Here is a 16,980-nt window from a genome sequence, read left to right as displayed (position 1 = left end):
CTATTCTGTGTCTTTTGCCTTTCCATATAAACTGTAGAATCTGTTTGTCAATATCCATAAGATAAATTGCTAGGATTTTTATTGCGATTGCACTAAATCTATAGACGAAGGTCGGGTGCAGTGGCTTATGCCTGTAATCCCAGCACTTCGGGAGGCTGAGGTGGGGGGATCATTTGAGGTCAGGAGTTCGAAGTCAGCCTGGTCAACATGGTGAAACCCTGTCTCTAATAAAAATACAAAAAAACTAGCTGGGCATGATGGCAGGTGCCTATAATCCCAGATACTTGGGAGGCTATGGCAGGAGAATTGCTTGAACCCGGGAGGCAGAGGTTGCAGTGAGCTGAGATCATGCCACTTTACTCCAGCTTCGGTGAAAGAGTGAGACTCCGTCTAAGAAAAAAAAAATCTATAGAGGAAGGTGGGAAGAACTGACATCTTGACAGTATTGAATCTTCCTATCCATGAACATAGAACATCCTCCATTTATTTGATTCTTTGATTTCATTCATTGTAGTTTTCTTCATACAGATCTCGTGCACGTTTTGTTAGATTTATACCTAAGTATTTGGGGGTGCTAATATAAATAATATTGTGTTTTCAATTTCAAATTCTACTGTTCATTGCTGGTATGTAGAACAGCAATTGCTTTTTATATATTAACCTTATATCCTGCAACTTTAGTGTAATTGCTTATTCATTTCAGGAGTTTTTTGGTCAGTTCTTTCAGATTTTCTACATAGACAATCATGTCATCTTCATAAAACAAAGATAGTTTTATTTCTTCCTTCCTAGTCTGTACACCGTTTATTTCCTTTCCTTGTATTACTGCATTAGCTAGGACTTCCAGTATGACGGTGAAAAGCAGTGATAAGAGGGGACATCCTTGCCTTGTTCCTGACTATAGTGGGAAAGCTTCTGGTTTCTTACCATTAAGTTTGATGTTAGCTGTAAGTTTCTTGAAGATATTCTTTACCAAGTTGAGAAAGTTTCCCTCTAGTCCTAGCTTGCTAAGAGTTGTTTGTTGTTGTTGTTTTTATCATGAACGGGTGTTGGATTTTATTAAATGCTTTTTCTGCATCTATTGATATAATCATGTGATTTTTTTTTCTTTTTTAACTTGTTGATGTGATAGATTACATTGCTTGATTTTTTTTTTTTTTTTTTTGAGACAGAGTCTCGCTCTGTCACCCAGGCTGGAGTGCAGTGGCACAATCTTGGCTCACTGCAACCTCTGCCTCCCGGGTTCATGCCATTCTCCTGCCTCAGCCTCCCGAGTAGCTGGGACTACAGGCGCCCGCCACCATGCCCAGCTAATTTTTTGTATTTTTAGTAGAGACGGGGTTTCACCGTGTTAGCCAGGATGGTCTCGATCTCCCAACCTCGTGATCTGCCCGCCTCGGCCTCCCAAAGTGCTGGCATTACAGGTGTGAGCCACCACACCCGGCCCACGTTGCTTGATTTTTAAATGTTGAACCAGCATGGCATACTTGGGATATATCCCACTTGCTCATAGTGTAAATTTATTTTTATACATTGCTGTATTTGATTTGCTACTATTTTGTTGAGAGTTTGCCTCTATGTTCATGAGAGGCGTTGGTCTGTAGTTTTCTTGTAATATCTTTGTCTGATTCGGGTGTTAGGACAATGCTGACCTTACGTTGAGAGTTTGCCTCTATGTTCATGAGAGGCGTTGGTCTGTAGTTTTCTTGTGATATCTTTGTCTGATTTGGGTATTAGGACAATGCTCCTTACAGAATGAGTTGGGAAGAATTCTTTCTGCTTCTGTCTTCTGAAAGACACTATAGAGTCTTAGTATTTTTTCCTTAAATGTTTGGTAGAATTTACTAGTAAACCCGTTGGGCCTGGTACTTTCTATTTTACAAGGTTATTTGCAATTGATTCAATTTATTTAAAAAACAGAGGTTTGAAGTCTTGTGTGACTTTCTTCTTGTGTGAGTTTTGGCAGATTGTGTCCTTTGAGGAATTGGTGCATTTCGCCTAGGTTATCAAATCGGTGGGCAAAGAATTTTCATAGTATTCTTTTATTGTCCTTTTTAATGTCCATGGGATCTATAGGGATGTTCTCGCTTTCATTTCTGCTATTAGTAATTTGTGTCCTCTCTTTTTCTTAACCTAGTTAGAAGATTATTGATTTTATTGAGTTGTTTCAAAAAATCAGCTTTTGGTTTGGCTGATTTTCTCTATTGAGTTCCTATTTTCAATTTCATTGATTTCTACTCTAATTTTTATTACTTCTTTTCTTCTGTTTACTTTGGATTGAGTTTGCTTTTTCTTTTTCTAGTTTTCTAAAGTTGAAGTTTAGATTATTTTTAGATCTTTTGTCTTTTCTAATAACATTCCAGTGTTATAAATTCCCCTTAAGCACTGCTTTAACTGCATCCCGCAAATTTTGATGTTTTCATTTTTTATTTAGTACAAAAGGTTTAAATTTTCTTGAGATTTCTTCTTTCATCCCTGTGTTTAGAAGTGTGTTGGCCGGGCGCGGTGGCTCAAGCCTGTAATCCCAGCACTTTGGGAGGCCGAGACGGGCGGATCACGAGGTCAGGAGATCGAGACCATCCTGGCTAACACGGTGAAACCCCATCTCTACTAAAAAATATAAAAAACTAGCCGGGCGAGGTGGCGGGCGCCTGTAGTCCCAGCTACTCGGGAGACTGAGGCAGGAGAATGGCGTGAACCCGGGAGGCGGAGCTTGCAGTGAGCTGAGATCCGGCCACTGCACTCCAGCCTGGGCGACAGAGCGAGACTCCGTCTCAAAAAAAAAAAAAAAAAAAAAAAAAAAAAAAGAAGTGTGTTGCTTAATCTTCACATATTTTGGGATTTTCCAATTATCTTTCTGTTATTGATTTTTTATTTAATTCCATTGTAGTCTGAGAGCAGACATGGTAGAATTTCTATTCTTCTAAATTTGCTAAGGTGTGTTTTATGGTTCAGAATGTGATCTATCTTGGTGAATGTTTCACATAGGCTTGAGAAAAAGCTTACATGCTTGAGTATTCTGCTGTCGTGGGATGAAACAGTCAATAGATATCCACTGTATTCAGCTGATTAATGGTGTTTTTTAGTTCAAACATGTCCCTATGGATTCTCTGCCTTCTGGGTTGAGGGGGGTTGAAGTCTTCAACTATAAGAGTGGATTTCTGCTGCAGTTCTGTTAGTTTTTGCCTCACATAATTTTGTTTTTGTTTTATTTTGAGACAGTCTCACTCTGTTACTCAGGTTGGACAGTACAGTGGCACAATCTCAGCTCACTGCAGCCTCTGCCTCTCAGGCTCAAGTAGTTCTCATGTCTCAGCCTCCCAAGTAGCTGGGATTATAGGCATGCACCACTATGCCCAGCTAATTTTTGTATGTTTTTTTTTTTTTTTTTGTAGAGACAGGGTTTCGCCATGTTGACCAGGTTGGTCTTGAACTCCTGCCCTCAAGTGATCCACCTGCCTCAGCCTCCCAAAGTGCTGGGATTACAAGCACGAGCCACTGCACCTGGCCCTGCCTTACACAGTTTAATGCTCTGTTGTTAGGTACATACACATTAAAGATTGTTATTTCTTTTTGGAGAATTGACCCCTTTATCACTATGTAGTGTCCCTCTTTACCTCTGATAACTTTCCTTGCTGTGAAGTCTTCTCTGTCAGAAATTAATATAGCTGTTCTCACTTAACATTTGATTAGTGTTAGCATGGTATATCTTTCTCCATCCATTCACTTTTAATCTATATGTCTGTATATTTAAAGTGGGTTTCTTGTAGATAACATACAATAGGGTCTTGTTTTTTGATCCACTCATAATCTCTTTTAATTGCTGCATTTAGACCACTGATACTCAAAATGATTACTAATATAACTGGATTAATATCTATCATATTTGTTACTATCTTCTATTTGTTGCTCTTGTCTTTTGTTCCTATTTTTGTCTTCTACTCTTTTCCTGCCTTTTTGGTTTTAATTGAGCATTTTATTTGATTCCATTTTCTCTTCTTTTTTAAGCTTCTACTTTTTTTAGTGGTTGTCCTGGAGTTTGCAATATACATTTACAATAAATCAAGTTCACATTTGATAAGACTATATCACTTCATGGGTAGTGTGAGTACCTTATAATGACAAAATAATCCTAATTCCTCCCTCCTGTCCATGTATCATTGTTTTCATTCATTTCACTTATAATAAGCAAACATAAGCATATATTATATATGTATATATAATATACATACAGTAGTTGCCCCTTATCTGCAGTTTTTCCAGTTTCAATTACCTGTGGTTGACTATCATCTGAAAGCATGAAGATATTTTGAGACACAGGGAGAGAGAGACAGGGACCACATTCACATAACTTTTATTACCGTATTATTGTTATAAATTGTTCTTATTCTTAGTTATTGTTAATCTCTTATTATGCCTAATTTATAAATTAAACTGTATCATAGGAATGTATGTATAGGAAAAAGCATAGTATTTATAGGGTTTGGTACTATCTGTGGTTTCAGGAATTCATTGTGGGCCCCGGAATGTATCTCCCACAGATAAGGGGGGAACTACTGTATATAATGTATATACATAGGCACACATAATTAAATACAGTGTTGCTATTATTTTGAACAAGCTGTCATCTGTTAGATCAATTAAAAATAAAAACGTTGGCCAGGTGTGACGGCTCATGCCTGTAATCCCAGTACTTTGGGAGGCCAAGGAGGGCGGATCACAAGGTTAGGAGTTTGAGACCTGTCTGGCCAACACAGTGAAACCCTGTCTGTACAAAAAATACAAAAAATTAGCTGAGTGTGGTGGTGTGCGCCTGTAACCCCAGTTACTCAGGACGCTGAGGCAGGAGAATCGCGTGAACCCGGGAGGCGGAGGTTGCAGTGAGCCCAAATTGTGCCATTGCACTCCAGCCCAGGTGACAGCGTGAGACTCTGTCTCAAGAAAAAAAAAAAAAAAAAAAGAATACAAATGTTTCACTTTATCTTCACTTATTCTTGGTGTGTTCATTGCTACTGGGGTAGGACTTCTTTCTAAACTGTCTTCTAAAAAGGCAGATAATATTTAGGAAATATACTACAAGCAACCTCAAAGTTCGTTTTAGGATAAGGAAGGCAAACTATGTATATAAGTGATTTATAGGCTGGGCACGGTGGCTCACACCTGTAATCCCAGCACTTTGGGAGGCCAAGGCGGGGCAGATCACGAGGTCAGGAGTTTGAGACCAGCTTGGCCAACATGGTGAAACCCTGTCTCTACTAAAAATACAAAAATTAGCCAGGCATGGTGGCATGCACCTGTAGTCCTAGCTACTCGGGAGGCTGAGGCAGGGGAATGGTTTGAACCCGGGAGGTAGAGGTTGCAGTGAGCTGAGATTATGCCATTGCACTCCAGCCTGGGTGACAAGGCAAGACCCCATCTCAAAAAAAAAAGAAAAAAAAAAAGTGATTTCTAAAATCCTTTAAATTAATGCAGTTTCCTTGCTTTGGCTGAGACTTATATTTGAGGCCATATGCAAATACTAAAAAACAAAAATTCACTTCTAAATATTCATAATGTAACCCCAAACCTGCTTTTGTGGCAACTTAAGGGACTTTTATAAGCAATTTTAAAGTATAGGGTCAATCTGTCATTTCCAAAAGTGAGGGAAGTCAGATCAGTCTAATAGGCCCAACGGGTATCACACAAAAGGGAATTTCTTTTTTAAGTTTAATCTGGAGTAAAGGTACTGCTATTCAATATCTCAGGGAAACACCTCAGAGTTAAGTTATTATTATTCCATTTTGGCTACTTAGAGTAAAATCCCCTTAACTTAAAAAATGCACAATTACCTAACATAGCTTTTCTGGGGGGAAACAGTTATTGAAATTGTTCCTGAATATTATGCTATGGCTCATATTTTTTTTTTTTTTTTTTTTTTTTTTTTTTGAGACGGAGTCTCGCTCTTTCGCCCAGGCTGGAGTGCAGTGGCCGGACCTCAGCTCACTGCAAGCTCCGCCTCCCGGGTTTACGCCATTCTCCTGCCTCAGCCTCCCGAGTAGCTGGGACTACAGGCGCCCACCACCTCGCCCAGCTAGTTTTTTGTATTTTTAGTAGAGACGGGGTTTCACCATATTAGCCAGGATGGTCTCGATCTCCTGACCTCGTGATCCGCCCGTCTCGGCCTCCCAAAGTGCTGGGATTACAGGCTTGAGCCACCGCGCCCGGCCCTATGGCTCATATTTTATACAACTCACAAGTTTTGACAGGCTCAGAGCAGGAAAGGATACTTAAATGAATGTCCCTGAAGAAAATTCACTCTAAGGAAGAAACTACTGTTACTAGTAGAAAACATCTGTGGCTGGACTTAATTTTGGAATTAGGTCCTGTGCTATTTGACCCAATGGATAAATTACATTCAGTTTTGGTTTTCTGAATCAATGCATCAGTTTTAAAAGTAAATTCTGAATAGGCGTAAATGACTCTAGTCTTTGGTGTCTTTAAGTACTTATCGGGTAACAATTGCAAACATCTAGACCAAACAAACATCTTTGGCAAAATAAAACCCTACAAAAAAGCACATAAAGCATTATCCTTTGGCATACAAATTCTAGTATATGTATTCAGTGAAATTCAACACTGACAATGGTTGAATTTGGGAGGGGATTGGAAAGTGATCATGATGTATCTAAAACGAGATAGAGGTTAAAGCTCCATGACATTGGTCTGGACAATGATTTTTTTTTTTTTTGAGATGGTGTCTTGCTCTGTTGCCAGGTTAGAGTGCAGTGGCACGATCTCGGCTCACTGCAACCTTCACCTCCCGGGTTCAAGCAATTCTCCTGCCTCAGCCTCCCAAATAGCTGGGACTACAGGCGCATGCCACCACACTCGGCTAATTTTTGTATTTTTAGTAGAGACGGGGTTTCACCATGTTGGCCAGGATGGTCTCGATCTCTTGACCTCATGATCCGCCCACCTCAGCCTCCCAAAGTGCTAGGATTACAGATGTGAGCCACTGCGCCTGGCTGGACAATGATTTTTTTGGACATGAATCCAAAAGCACAGGGAACAAAAGCAAAAATAGACAAATGGAATTACATCAAAGTAAAAAGCTTCTGCACAGTCAAGGAAACAATCAATAGAATGAAGAGACAATCTACAGAATGGGAAAAAATATTTGCAAACCATACATTTGATAAGCAGTTAATATAAAAAATATGTAACGAACTCAGGGGGCTGGGCATGGTGGCTTATGCCTGTAATCCCAGTGCTTTGGGAGGCTGAGGTGGGAAGATCACTTGAGGCCAGGAGCTTGAGATGAGCCTGGGCAGCATAGTGAGATCCCATTGCTACAAAAATTAAAAAGTAAGCTGGGTATGGTGGTGCACACACTCCAGCCTGTGCAATGGAACAAGACCCTGTCTCAAAGCAAAAAAAGGAACTCAAACAACCTAACAGTGAGAAAGCAAATAATCCAATGTTAAAAAATGGGCAAAGGGCCCAGGCGTGGTGGCTCATGCCTGTAATCCCAGCACTTTGGGAGGGCGAGGTGGGAGTATCATGAGGTCAGGAGTTTGAGACCAGCCTGGCCAACATGATGAAACCCCATCTCTGCTAAAAATACAAAAATTAGCCAGGCATGGCGGCAGGCACCTGTAATCCTAACTACTCGGGAGGCTGAGGCATGAGAATTGCTTGAACCTGGGAGGCAGAGAGGGCAGTGAGCCAAGATCGCACCATTACATCCAGCCTGGTTGACAGAGCAAGACTCCAACCCCCCAAAAAAAAAAAAAAAAAAAGGGCGAAGGATCAGAAGAGACATTTCTCAAAAGAAGATGTACAAATTGCTAACAGACATATGCTGTATATGTAAAAATGCTCAAAATCACTAATCACCAAGCGATACAATTTATTTTATTTTATTTATTTATTTATTTATTTATTGAGACACAGTCTCACTCTGTTGCCCAGGCTGGAGTGCAATGGCACAATCTTGGCTGACTGCAAACTCCGCCTCCTGGGTTCAAGTGATTCTTGTGCCTCAGCCTCCTGAGTAGCTGGGATTACAAGCGTGCGCCACCATGCTCGGCTAATTATTACTATTATTTTTTTTGAGACAGAATCTTGCTCTTGTTGCCCAGGCTGGAGTGCAGTTGCATGATCTCAGCTCACTGCAACTTTCACCTCCCAGGCTCAAGCGATTCTCCTGCCTCAGCCTCCCGAGTAGCTGGGACTACAGGCATGTGCCACCATGCCCAGCTAATTTTTGTATTTTTAGTAGAGATGGAGTTATACCATGTTCACCAGGTTGGTCTCAAACTCCTCACCTCAGGTGATCTGCCCTCCTTGGCCTCCCAAAGTGCTGGGATTACAGGCGTGAGCCATCGTGCCCGGCCAATTTTTGTATTTTTAATAGAGATGGAGTTTCACTGCGTTGGCCAGCCTGATCTTGAACTCCTGACTTCAAATGATCCACCTGCCTCAGCCTCCCAAAGTGCTGGAATTACAGACGTGAGGCACTGCGCCCAGCCCAAAGCAATACAAATTAAAACCACAATAATGGCCAGGGGCGATGGCCCACGCCTGTAACCCCAGCACTTTGGGAGGCCAAGGCGGGTCAGGAGTTCAAGACCAACCTGGCCAAGATGGTGAAACCCTATCTCTACTAAAAATACAAAAAAATTAGCCAGGCATGGTGGCAGGCACCTGTAATCTCAGCTAGGTGGGAGGCTGAGGCAGAGAATTGCTTGAATAAGGGAAGTGGAGGTTGCAGTGAGCCGAAATCATGCCACTGCACTCCAGCCTGGGCAACAGAGTGAGGATCCATCTCAAAAACAAAACAAAAGAAAACAAAAAGACACCACAATAAGATATTACCTCATACCTTTTAGAAGGGCCACTATAAAAAAGATGAAAGGCAACAAGTGTTGGAGAGGGCATGGAGAAAAGGGAATCCTTGCACACTGTTGGTGGGAATGTAAATGAGTACAACCATTATGGAGAACAGTATGGAAGTTCCTAAAAAAATTAAAAATAGAACTAGCTCAGTATGTCAAAGAGATATTTGCATTCCCATGTGCCCTGCAGCATTCTTCACAATAGTCAAGATAGAGATCAATCTAATTGTCCAAAAATGGATAAGGAAAATGTGGTATATATGCACAATGTGGTATATTTTATATATACAATATAAAATACAATTCCGCTTTATATACAATGGAATACTATTCTGCCTTAAAAAAAGAAGGAAATCCTGTCAGTGGTCCCCAGCCTTTCTGGCAATAGGACTGGTTTCAGGATGAAACTGCTCCACCTTGGATCATCAGGCATTAGATTCTCATAAGGAGCATGCAACCGAGACCCCTTGCATGTGCAGTTCACAATAGGGTTCAAGCTCCTGTGAGAATCCAATGCTGCCGCGGACCTGACAGGAGACGGAGCTCAGGCGGTGATGCTCGCTTGCCTGGTGTTCACCTCCTGCTGTGTGGCCCGGTTCCTAAGAGGTGGTGGACTGCTACTGGTCCATGGCTCAGGGGTTGGGGGCCCCGATTTACAACAACATGGATGAACCTGGAGGACATCATTAAGTAAAATAAGCCAGACACAGAAAGGCAAATACCGCATGATTTCACTTATATGTGGAATCTAAAAAAGTTGAACTCATAAGAAGTAGCAAGCAGAATGGCTACCAGGAGCTGAGGAAAAGGGGAGGTGTCCATCAAAGAATGCAAAATTTCAGTTAGATAGAAAGAATAAATTCAAGAGATCTATTGTATAATATGGTGACTATAGCTAATAACAATGTATTGTATTCTTGAAAATTGCTGACTGGGCACAGTGGCTCACACCTGTAATCCCAGCACTTTTGGGAAGCCAAGGTGGGAGGACTGCTTGAGCCCAGGAGTTCAAGACCAGTCTGGATAACACATTGACACCCCCTCTCTACAAAAAATTTTAAAATTAGCCAGGCGAGGTAGCATAGTCCCAGCTACTCGGGAGGCTGAGGTGGGAGGAACACTTGAGCTCAGGAGGTTGAGGCTACAGTGAGCTGTGACAGCATCACTGCACTTCACCCTGGGTGACAGAGACCCTATCTCAAGAAAAAATAAAAAAGAAAATTGCTAAGAGAGTAGATTTTAAGTGTTCTCACCATACACAGAAGAGGTGAGGTAATGCATGCTCATTAGCTCTATGCAGCCATTCCACAATGTATACATATTTCAAAACAACCTGTTGCACTGGGTAAATATATACAATTTTTATTTGTCAATTCAAATTAATAATAGTAAATGTTGTATCTAAATAATTTGCATAGCTTTTCTTAAAACAAAAAACAGAAAATTTGAACTCCTAGCACCTATTTATTCCTTAATATTAGAAAAGTAACATGTGTTAAGAGTGAAGCAAGACAGAAATCCATTCTGGGCAGGAACCGACGGATCTACCTGGATCTGACCTGAGATATGAGAGAGTCATAACGAAAAGCCTGAATGTTCCAAAAGGAAGATGCCAAGACCCATCAAGGAACTGTGGCGCTGAGTTCAAAGTCAGAGTTCAAAGCATTTGCCTAACAAAGAGCAGGATTAAAGAAAAAACATGTGATCCATTAGGTGGTACAGCCTGTCCCAGGGTTGCGTTCCCAGTGCAGAGCTGTCTGATCCTGTTTTCCTGGGTTTTGCAGGCACTGTGCCTATTGCCTGACACCACCCACCTTTTCTGGTTCTTTCCCTGTACCCCTTTCTTCCATTCACCAGAGCGACATCTAGGATCTATGAGCTGGTGTGGCAAAATGAGCCAAGTTGTGGTTGCTAAGCAGGTTTTCAGCAGGCTTCCCAGCCTCGGTCTTGGAGCTTATGATGCTTCCAATTTATTAAGTACAATAAATGATCTTGGTACGACAAAGAATCTGCTATTTCTAGATCAACATTATACAAACAGTGCACCACTGAATTATAGTGTTCCATGACATGCTAAACAGGTGGTTCAAGATGAAAACGTTCATGCTTGCCATGTTTTAATTCATTGGCACAAGTTATTAATTTTTTCTTTTAATTGTTTTGAAACAGGGTCTTGATCTGTTGCCCAGGCCGGAGTGCAGGGGTACAATTATAGCTCACTACAGCCTCAAACTCCTGGGCTCAAGTGATCCTCCTGTCTCAGCCCTCCAAGTAGCTAGGACTACAAGCATGCATTACTATGCCCAGTGAATTTTTTGTTTTTATTTCGTAGAGACAGAGTCTCCCTATGTTGCCCAGGCTGATCTTGAATTCCTGGGCTCATGCAATCCTCCCACCTAGGCCTCCCAAAGTGCTGGGATTACAGGTGTAAGCCTCTGCGCCCAGCCTAGTTTTTTTCTTCTTCTTTCTTTTTATCTTTTTCTCTTTTTTTTTTTTTGAGATAAAGTCTCACTCTGCCACCTAGGCTGGAGTGCAGTGGCTCAGACATGGCTCAGTACAGCCTCAATCTCCTGGCCTCAAGCGATTCTCCTGCCACAGCCCCTGCTCCTGCTCAAGTAGCTGGGACTACAGGCACATGCCACACATGCCCAGCTAAATTTTATATTTTTTGTAGACAGGGGTTTTGCCATATTGCCCAGGTTGGTCTCAAACTCAAGTGATCCATCTGCCTTGGCCTCCCAGAGTGCTGGGGTTATAGGTATGAGTCACTGCACCCAGGCAATTTTTTTTTTTTTTTTTTTTTTTTATAATTTAACCATAGAATTCAACATTTATTTATTTATTTAAAAAAAATTTTTAGAGATAGGGTCTTACTCTGTTGCCCAGGCTGGAGTGCTGTGGTGCAATGAGAGCTCACTGCAGCCTTGACCTCCTGGGCTTAAGTAATCCTCCTGCCTTAACCTCCCAAGTAGCTGGGACCATATGTGCATGCCACCACACCTAACTAATTAAATTTTATTTTGTGTAAAGATGGGGTCTCCTTATGTTGCCTAGGCTGGTCACGAACTCCTGGGCTCAAGTGATCCTCCTGCTGTGGCCTCCCAAAGTGCTGGAATTACAGGCATGAGCCATCATGATCAGGCAGAATCCAACTTTTAATGCACATTAAACATGAATCGAAGTTATAATGTCTTAATGGCATTAAAGAGTCTATTATTAAATCATTCATCATTTCATGCTTTTCTAAAATGTATTTTAAGCTACTATGTAGTAATGTAGGATTCCATTTACATTATACAGAAAAATTCCAGCGAATAACTGCAGAAGTAATGATAAAAATAGAAAATCATTGTTCTATAACTTTTTTTTCTTTTCTTTTTTCTTTCTTTCTTTTTTTTTTTGAGACAGAGTCTCGCTCTGTTGCCCAGACTGGAGTGCAGTGGTATGATCTCAGCTCACTGCAACTTCTGCCTCCTGGGTTCAAGCAATTCTCCTGCATCAGCCTCCCTAGTAGCTGGGATTACAGATGCCCACCACCACACCTGGCTAAGTTTTGCAGTTTTAGTAGCGACAGGGTTTCGTCATGTTGGCTAGGCCGGTCTCGAACTCCTGACTTAAGGTGATCTCCCCAACTTGGCCTCCCAAAGTGCTGGGATTACAGGCATGACCCACCATGGCTGGCGGTTTTACAACTTCTAATGAAGTAGCTGACTTAGGCAATGGTCATCAACGAAGGGTGAAATCACCAGGTGAAAGGCTGATGAGGCCCTTTATCACCAAGGGATCAGACTCTTTCACCATCAGAACTCATGGGATCAATTTTAGCATTACTAAAAGCAGGACGTCTGGATATTGTTTGACTTCGTGTACACTATACCACTGTTCCCTCCTCCCCAAAACTGAGCCTCAATCTAATCAAGCCTTTATATCTAACTTCCAGCCTACAGGAAATAGAGAAGACCAACTAACATGTTAAATAACCAAAAGAAGCAATCAGCCAAATCCAGAATGTGGTTTATTTTGAAGAAACCAATCATGACTAGTTTCTTCAAAAAGCCAGTAGAATATTAAAGGATGGGAGAAACGGGGAGGAGAAACTGTTTTAGAATAAAAAAAACTTAAGAAATCTAACAACCAAATACAGTGAGTAATCCTTTTTGGATCTTGATTTGAGAAAAACAACTGTCAAAAACATTTAGTCTTCAGTGAAATCTAAGTATGATCTGAGTGGTATTAGACAATATTAAAGAAGTACTGTTAAATGACTAGGTGCGGTGGCTCACGCATGTAATCCCAGCACTTTGGGAGGCTGAAGAGGGCAGATCACTTGAGGTCAGGAGTTCTAGACCAGCCTGGCCAACATGGTGAAATCTCGTCTGTACAAAACATACAAAAAATTATCTGGGTATGGTGGCGTTTGTTTGTAGTCCCAGCTCCCTGGGAGGCTAAGGCAGGAGAATCACTTGAACCCAGGAGGCGGAGGTTGCAGTGAGCCGAGAACGCGCCAGTGCACTCCAGCCTGGGCGAAAGAGCAAAACTCTGCCTCAAAAATAAAGATAAAAATAAAATAAAGATGTGCTGTTAATTACATTACAGTAATGAGTAAGAATACTCTTTTTTTGAGATGTATAAGTAAAGTACATCGGGGTAATAGTGAAACGATTTACTTTATAATACCCAAGCAAAACAAAAAGGTTGTGGGGAAAAACAGACACATACCAACAGATGAATGGATGAAACAAGTCTGGCAATGTATTAACGACTGTTGAAGCAGGTAGGACGTACAGCAGATCACTGTACTCTCTATTTTTGTGTACATTTGGAAAAGTAAAAATAGTAAAACAAGAAAAAAGGGCTTGTGGGTGGAGATCTGGGATCCAAAACCCACAGGATTTGAGGAATATGTTGGAGAGCAACGATGAAAATGAACTATGGTAGTTATTCTTACCTTAAGAAACAATCAGAAAAGGGAAGCCCTTATACAAGGGAGCCACAGGAGAAAGCTTCCTAGAGAAAGTGTGTGCTGAAGTCCACAGAATGAGAGAGGAAAGGAAGGCTGCATTCTAATTTGGGTTCTCTTAGAGGTCTGTGCCCCACCCATGAAAAGTATGGGGACTATTTCAACTTAGGAAGGAAGAGCAGCCGCAGGTTTGCAAAGGACATTAAGAGAGCCTAATTTGGAAGAGAGCTGCCTATAAGGAGGAGGACTGCTATATAAATAGAACTGGAATATCTCAATTTTATCCTACAAAGTGGCAAGATTAACTTAATTTAAAATGAAAGATAAAGTTACATTATGAGCTTAATCAAAGTTTAAAACTGGACATCCAGCCCTTAAAGGTAAGTAAGCTTTTTTTTTTTTTTTTTCAATGAGAACTAGCCTGGAAGCATATCAGTTGCTTCTAAAATTGTAGAGATATAAGCATGTATAATTATTCTTTCTCAGTGGAAAAAAATGCAGAACTCTCTTCCTAAAAGAAGACACTGAACAGCACTGTCATCATGGTGTGATGGTTAAGACACACACATATATAACACACATACACTCACATGCATACACTCGCACAAACACTCTCACACATATACGTGCACATTATTTTAGGCAATGCTATCAATAAAAGTTCATTTGTGTATTTTGGCATCCATGTTTAAGTTAAATTCTTACGTGTGAGGCTGGGCACACTGGTTCATGCCTGTGATCCCAGCACTTTAGGAGGCGGAGGCGGGTGGATCACTTGAGCCCAGGAGTTTGAGACCAGCCTGGGCAACATGGCGAAACCCTGGCACCACCAAAACTACAAAAATCAGCTGGGTGTTGTGGTTCATTCCTGCAGTCCCACCTACTTGGGAGGCTGAGGCAGGAGGACTGCTTGAGCCCAGAAGGTTGAGCCTGCAGTGAGCCATGATCACGCCACTGCACTCCAGCCTAGGCAACATAGCAAGACCCTGTCTCAAAAAAAAGTCTTTTGTGTGTATATCAGAGATTAAGATGGCTATTTTCTCTTTTTTACTTTCATTGTACATATTAAATTAATAAACAGTTAATGCCCTAAAATAATTCAAAGCCAGCTGTTAGAGATACCAAGAGGAATATAAGAGGACAGAGGAAAAGATACTTGTGCCCCCATGCTCTCAGAATTCACTACAAAACACTAAAGAAAAACAAGAAATGGAAACACTAACTCTATGTGTGGAGAAGCTAAGAGCTAAAGGTACCTGACTTAGCAGAGTCTCCACACAGGCCACGTGCCCCACGGAACCCTGAGGAGACTCAGGAGCTGGAGGTGCCAGTGTGGCAGAGGCAAGCCTATTCTGTGGGGTAGTTACACCTTCAGGCCCCTGTCTCTTCTTCCACAACTGGAGGAAAGGAGAGAGTTATTCTTTAGAGAAATTAAGCCAAAGAGGCCCTGGACTGGGAATGCCAAAAATGGCAAAGGATAGAGATGAGTATGGGAAAAAAACAAGGAAAGTAAATAAAAGTATGCTCACTGTTCACTGTGACCTCACCCCTCAGGTTCCCAGAACATTTGCAGCCTGGCAGACTGCCCCTTACCCCAGCCTCAACCCCAGCAGGAAACCGGGAAATCTTTCTCTAGAAAAAATGTGCAACCCTAAGGGGAAAGATCTATAGACATGAAATAAGAGGGCTCGTCAGTGAAAAAGGCAGTTTATCCTCCAACCACCTTTTAGTGAGGCAAACTAGATTCCATGCCCTGTCCATGGATTAGGTACTCCCAGTCCGCTTTGGAGTACCTAAATTGTACAAAGGAATAGACAGCCAAGGGTCACCAGACACCTGAGAAAATGGAAACCATGCAAGGAGTAGAAGGAAAAAACTCAACAGCAACCACAAAACTGTGTAATTAAGAATTCCAGAAAGATAAGAAAAATATATTACATAAAGAACAAGAACAGTATGTTCCTTCAAAAAGGACAATCAGAGAAGGGCTCTTGGAAATTAAAAAAGGAAGTAAAAATTTAAAAAATTAATACAAGGGTGAAAAGGTTAGGAAAACTCTCAAGAAGTACACCCAAAATACAGGAAGACAGATAATGGGATAACTCATTTAATTAATTAGTGCTGACCTTATTATGCATCCCATGAATATATATCACTAATTCATTAGAGTGATTCTTAAAGTAAATACTGATTTCACTAGAAGGAGTGATGAAATCACATTAGGAAGATAAAGAGATAACAGAACTAAATGCGTGTCTACCATAAGAGGAAGTCAACTGATAGTTTCTAACATCAAAGAATCAAGAGAGTAGTATAGGGTTATTATTCAGAATTCTGGAAGAAGTGCAATGCTGAAAAGTTGTAAGTGGTAGTCTCTGGGCATAGGATCAAAGGCTTGGAAAGAAGTGAGATGGGATTGTTTTAGTACTATGTGCCTTAAAAACTATATGCATATAGCCTATTTTGATAAAGGATAATGTAAAAAACATCAATATGACTATATTCCTGTTCTGAAGGAGTTTATACTCAGTTGAAAAAAACATGCAAAACAACGATTATAGGAGCGTGCAATAAATGATCTCTTAGAAGCACAGAGGATCGTCTATCTCAGTCAAATAAGGAAGGTTTCCAAGGAATGGGGATACTTGACCTGGGGTTTTAAAGGTTGAAAATGAGTTAACTGGTCAGAGAAGGGCTGACAGGTGTTTCTTCCGACACACGTAAGTTTTCTTTCTAACACACAAATGATAGCATTCTATAAACATAATTTTGAACCTGGCTTTTTTTACTTAACACATCTTGGGAATGTTTCTTCTTATAAAACCTACTTCTTATTAAAAACAAAATAGGCCGGGCGCGGTGGCTCAAGCCTGTAATCCCAGCACTTTGGGAGGCCAAGGCGGGTGGATCACGAGGTCAGGAGATCGAGACCATCCTGGCTAACATGGTGAAACCCCGTCTCTACTAAAAATACAAAAAAACTAGCCGGGCGTGGTGGCGGGCGCCTGTAGTCCCAGCTACTCGGAGGCTGAGGCGGGAGAATGGCGTGAACCCGGGAGGTAGAGCTTGCAGTGAGCCGAGATCGCGCCACTGCACTCCAGCCTGGGCGACAGAGTGAGACTCCGTCTCAAAAAACAACAACAA

At 41.3% G+C, this 16,980-nt stretch overlaps 1 protein-coding gene across 8 annotated transcripts in view; it reads right to left on the bottom strand.

Moving 5' to 3' along the window:
- TWSG1 (twisted gastrulation BMP signaling modulator 1) overlaps positions 1-16,980 on the bottom strand; it is a 114,821-nt gene that overhangs the window by 72,410 nt on the left and 25,431 nt on the right. The window lies entirely within an intron of this gene.

This window comes from Macaca fascicularis, chromosome 18 (assembly GCF_037993035.2).
Source record: "Macaca fascicularis isolate 582-1 chromosome 18, T2T-MFA8v1.1".
Taxonomy (NCBI): Eukaryota; Metazoa; Chordata; class Mammalia; order Primates; family Cercopithecidae; genus Macaca; species Macaca fascicularis.
The sequence above is the reverse complement of the archived record's forward strand: the minus strand, read 5'-3'. Positions and strand labels throughout refer to the sequence as shown.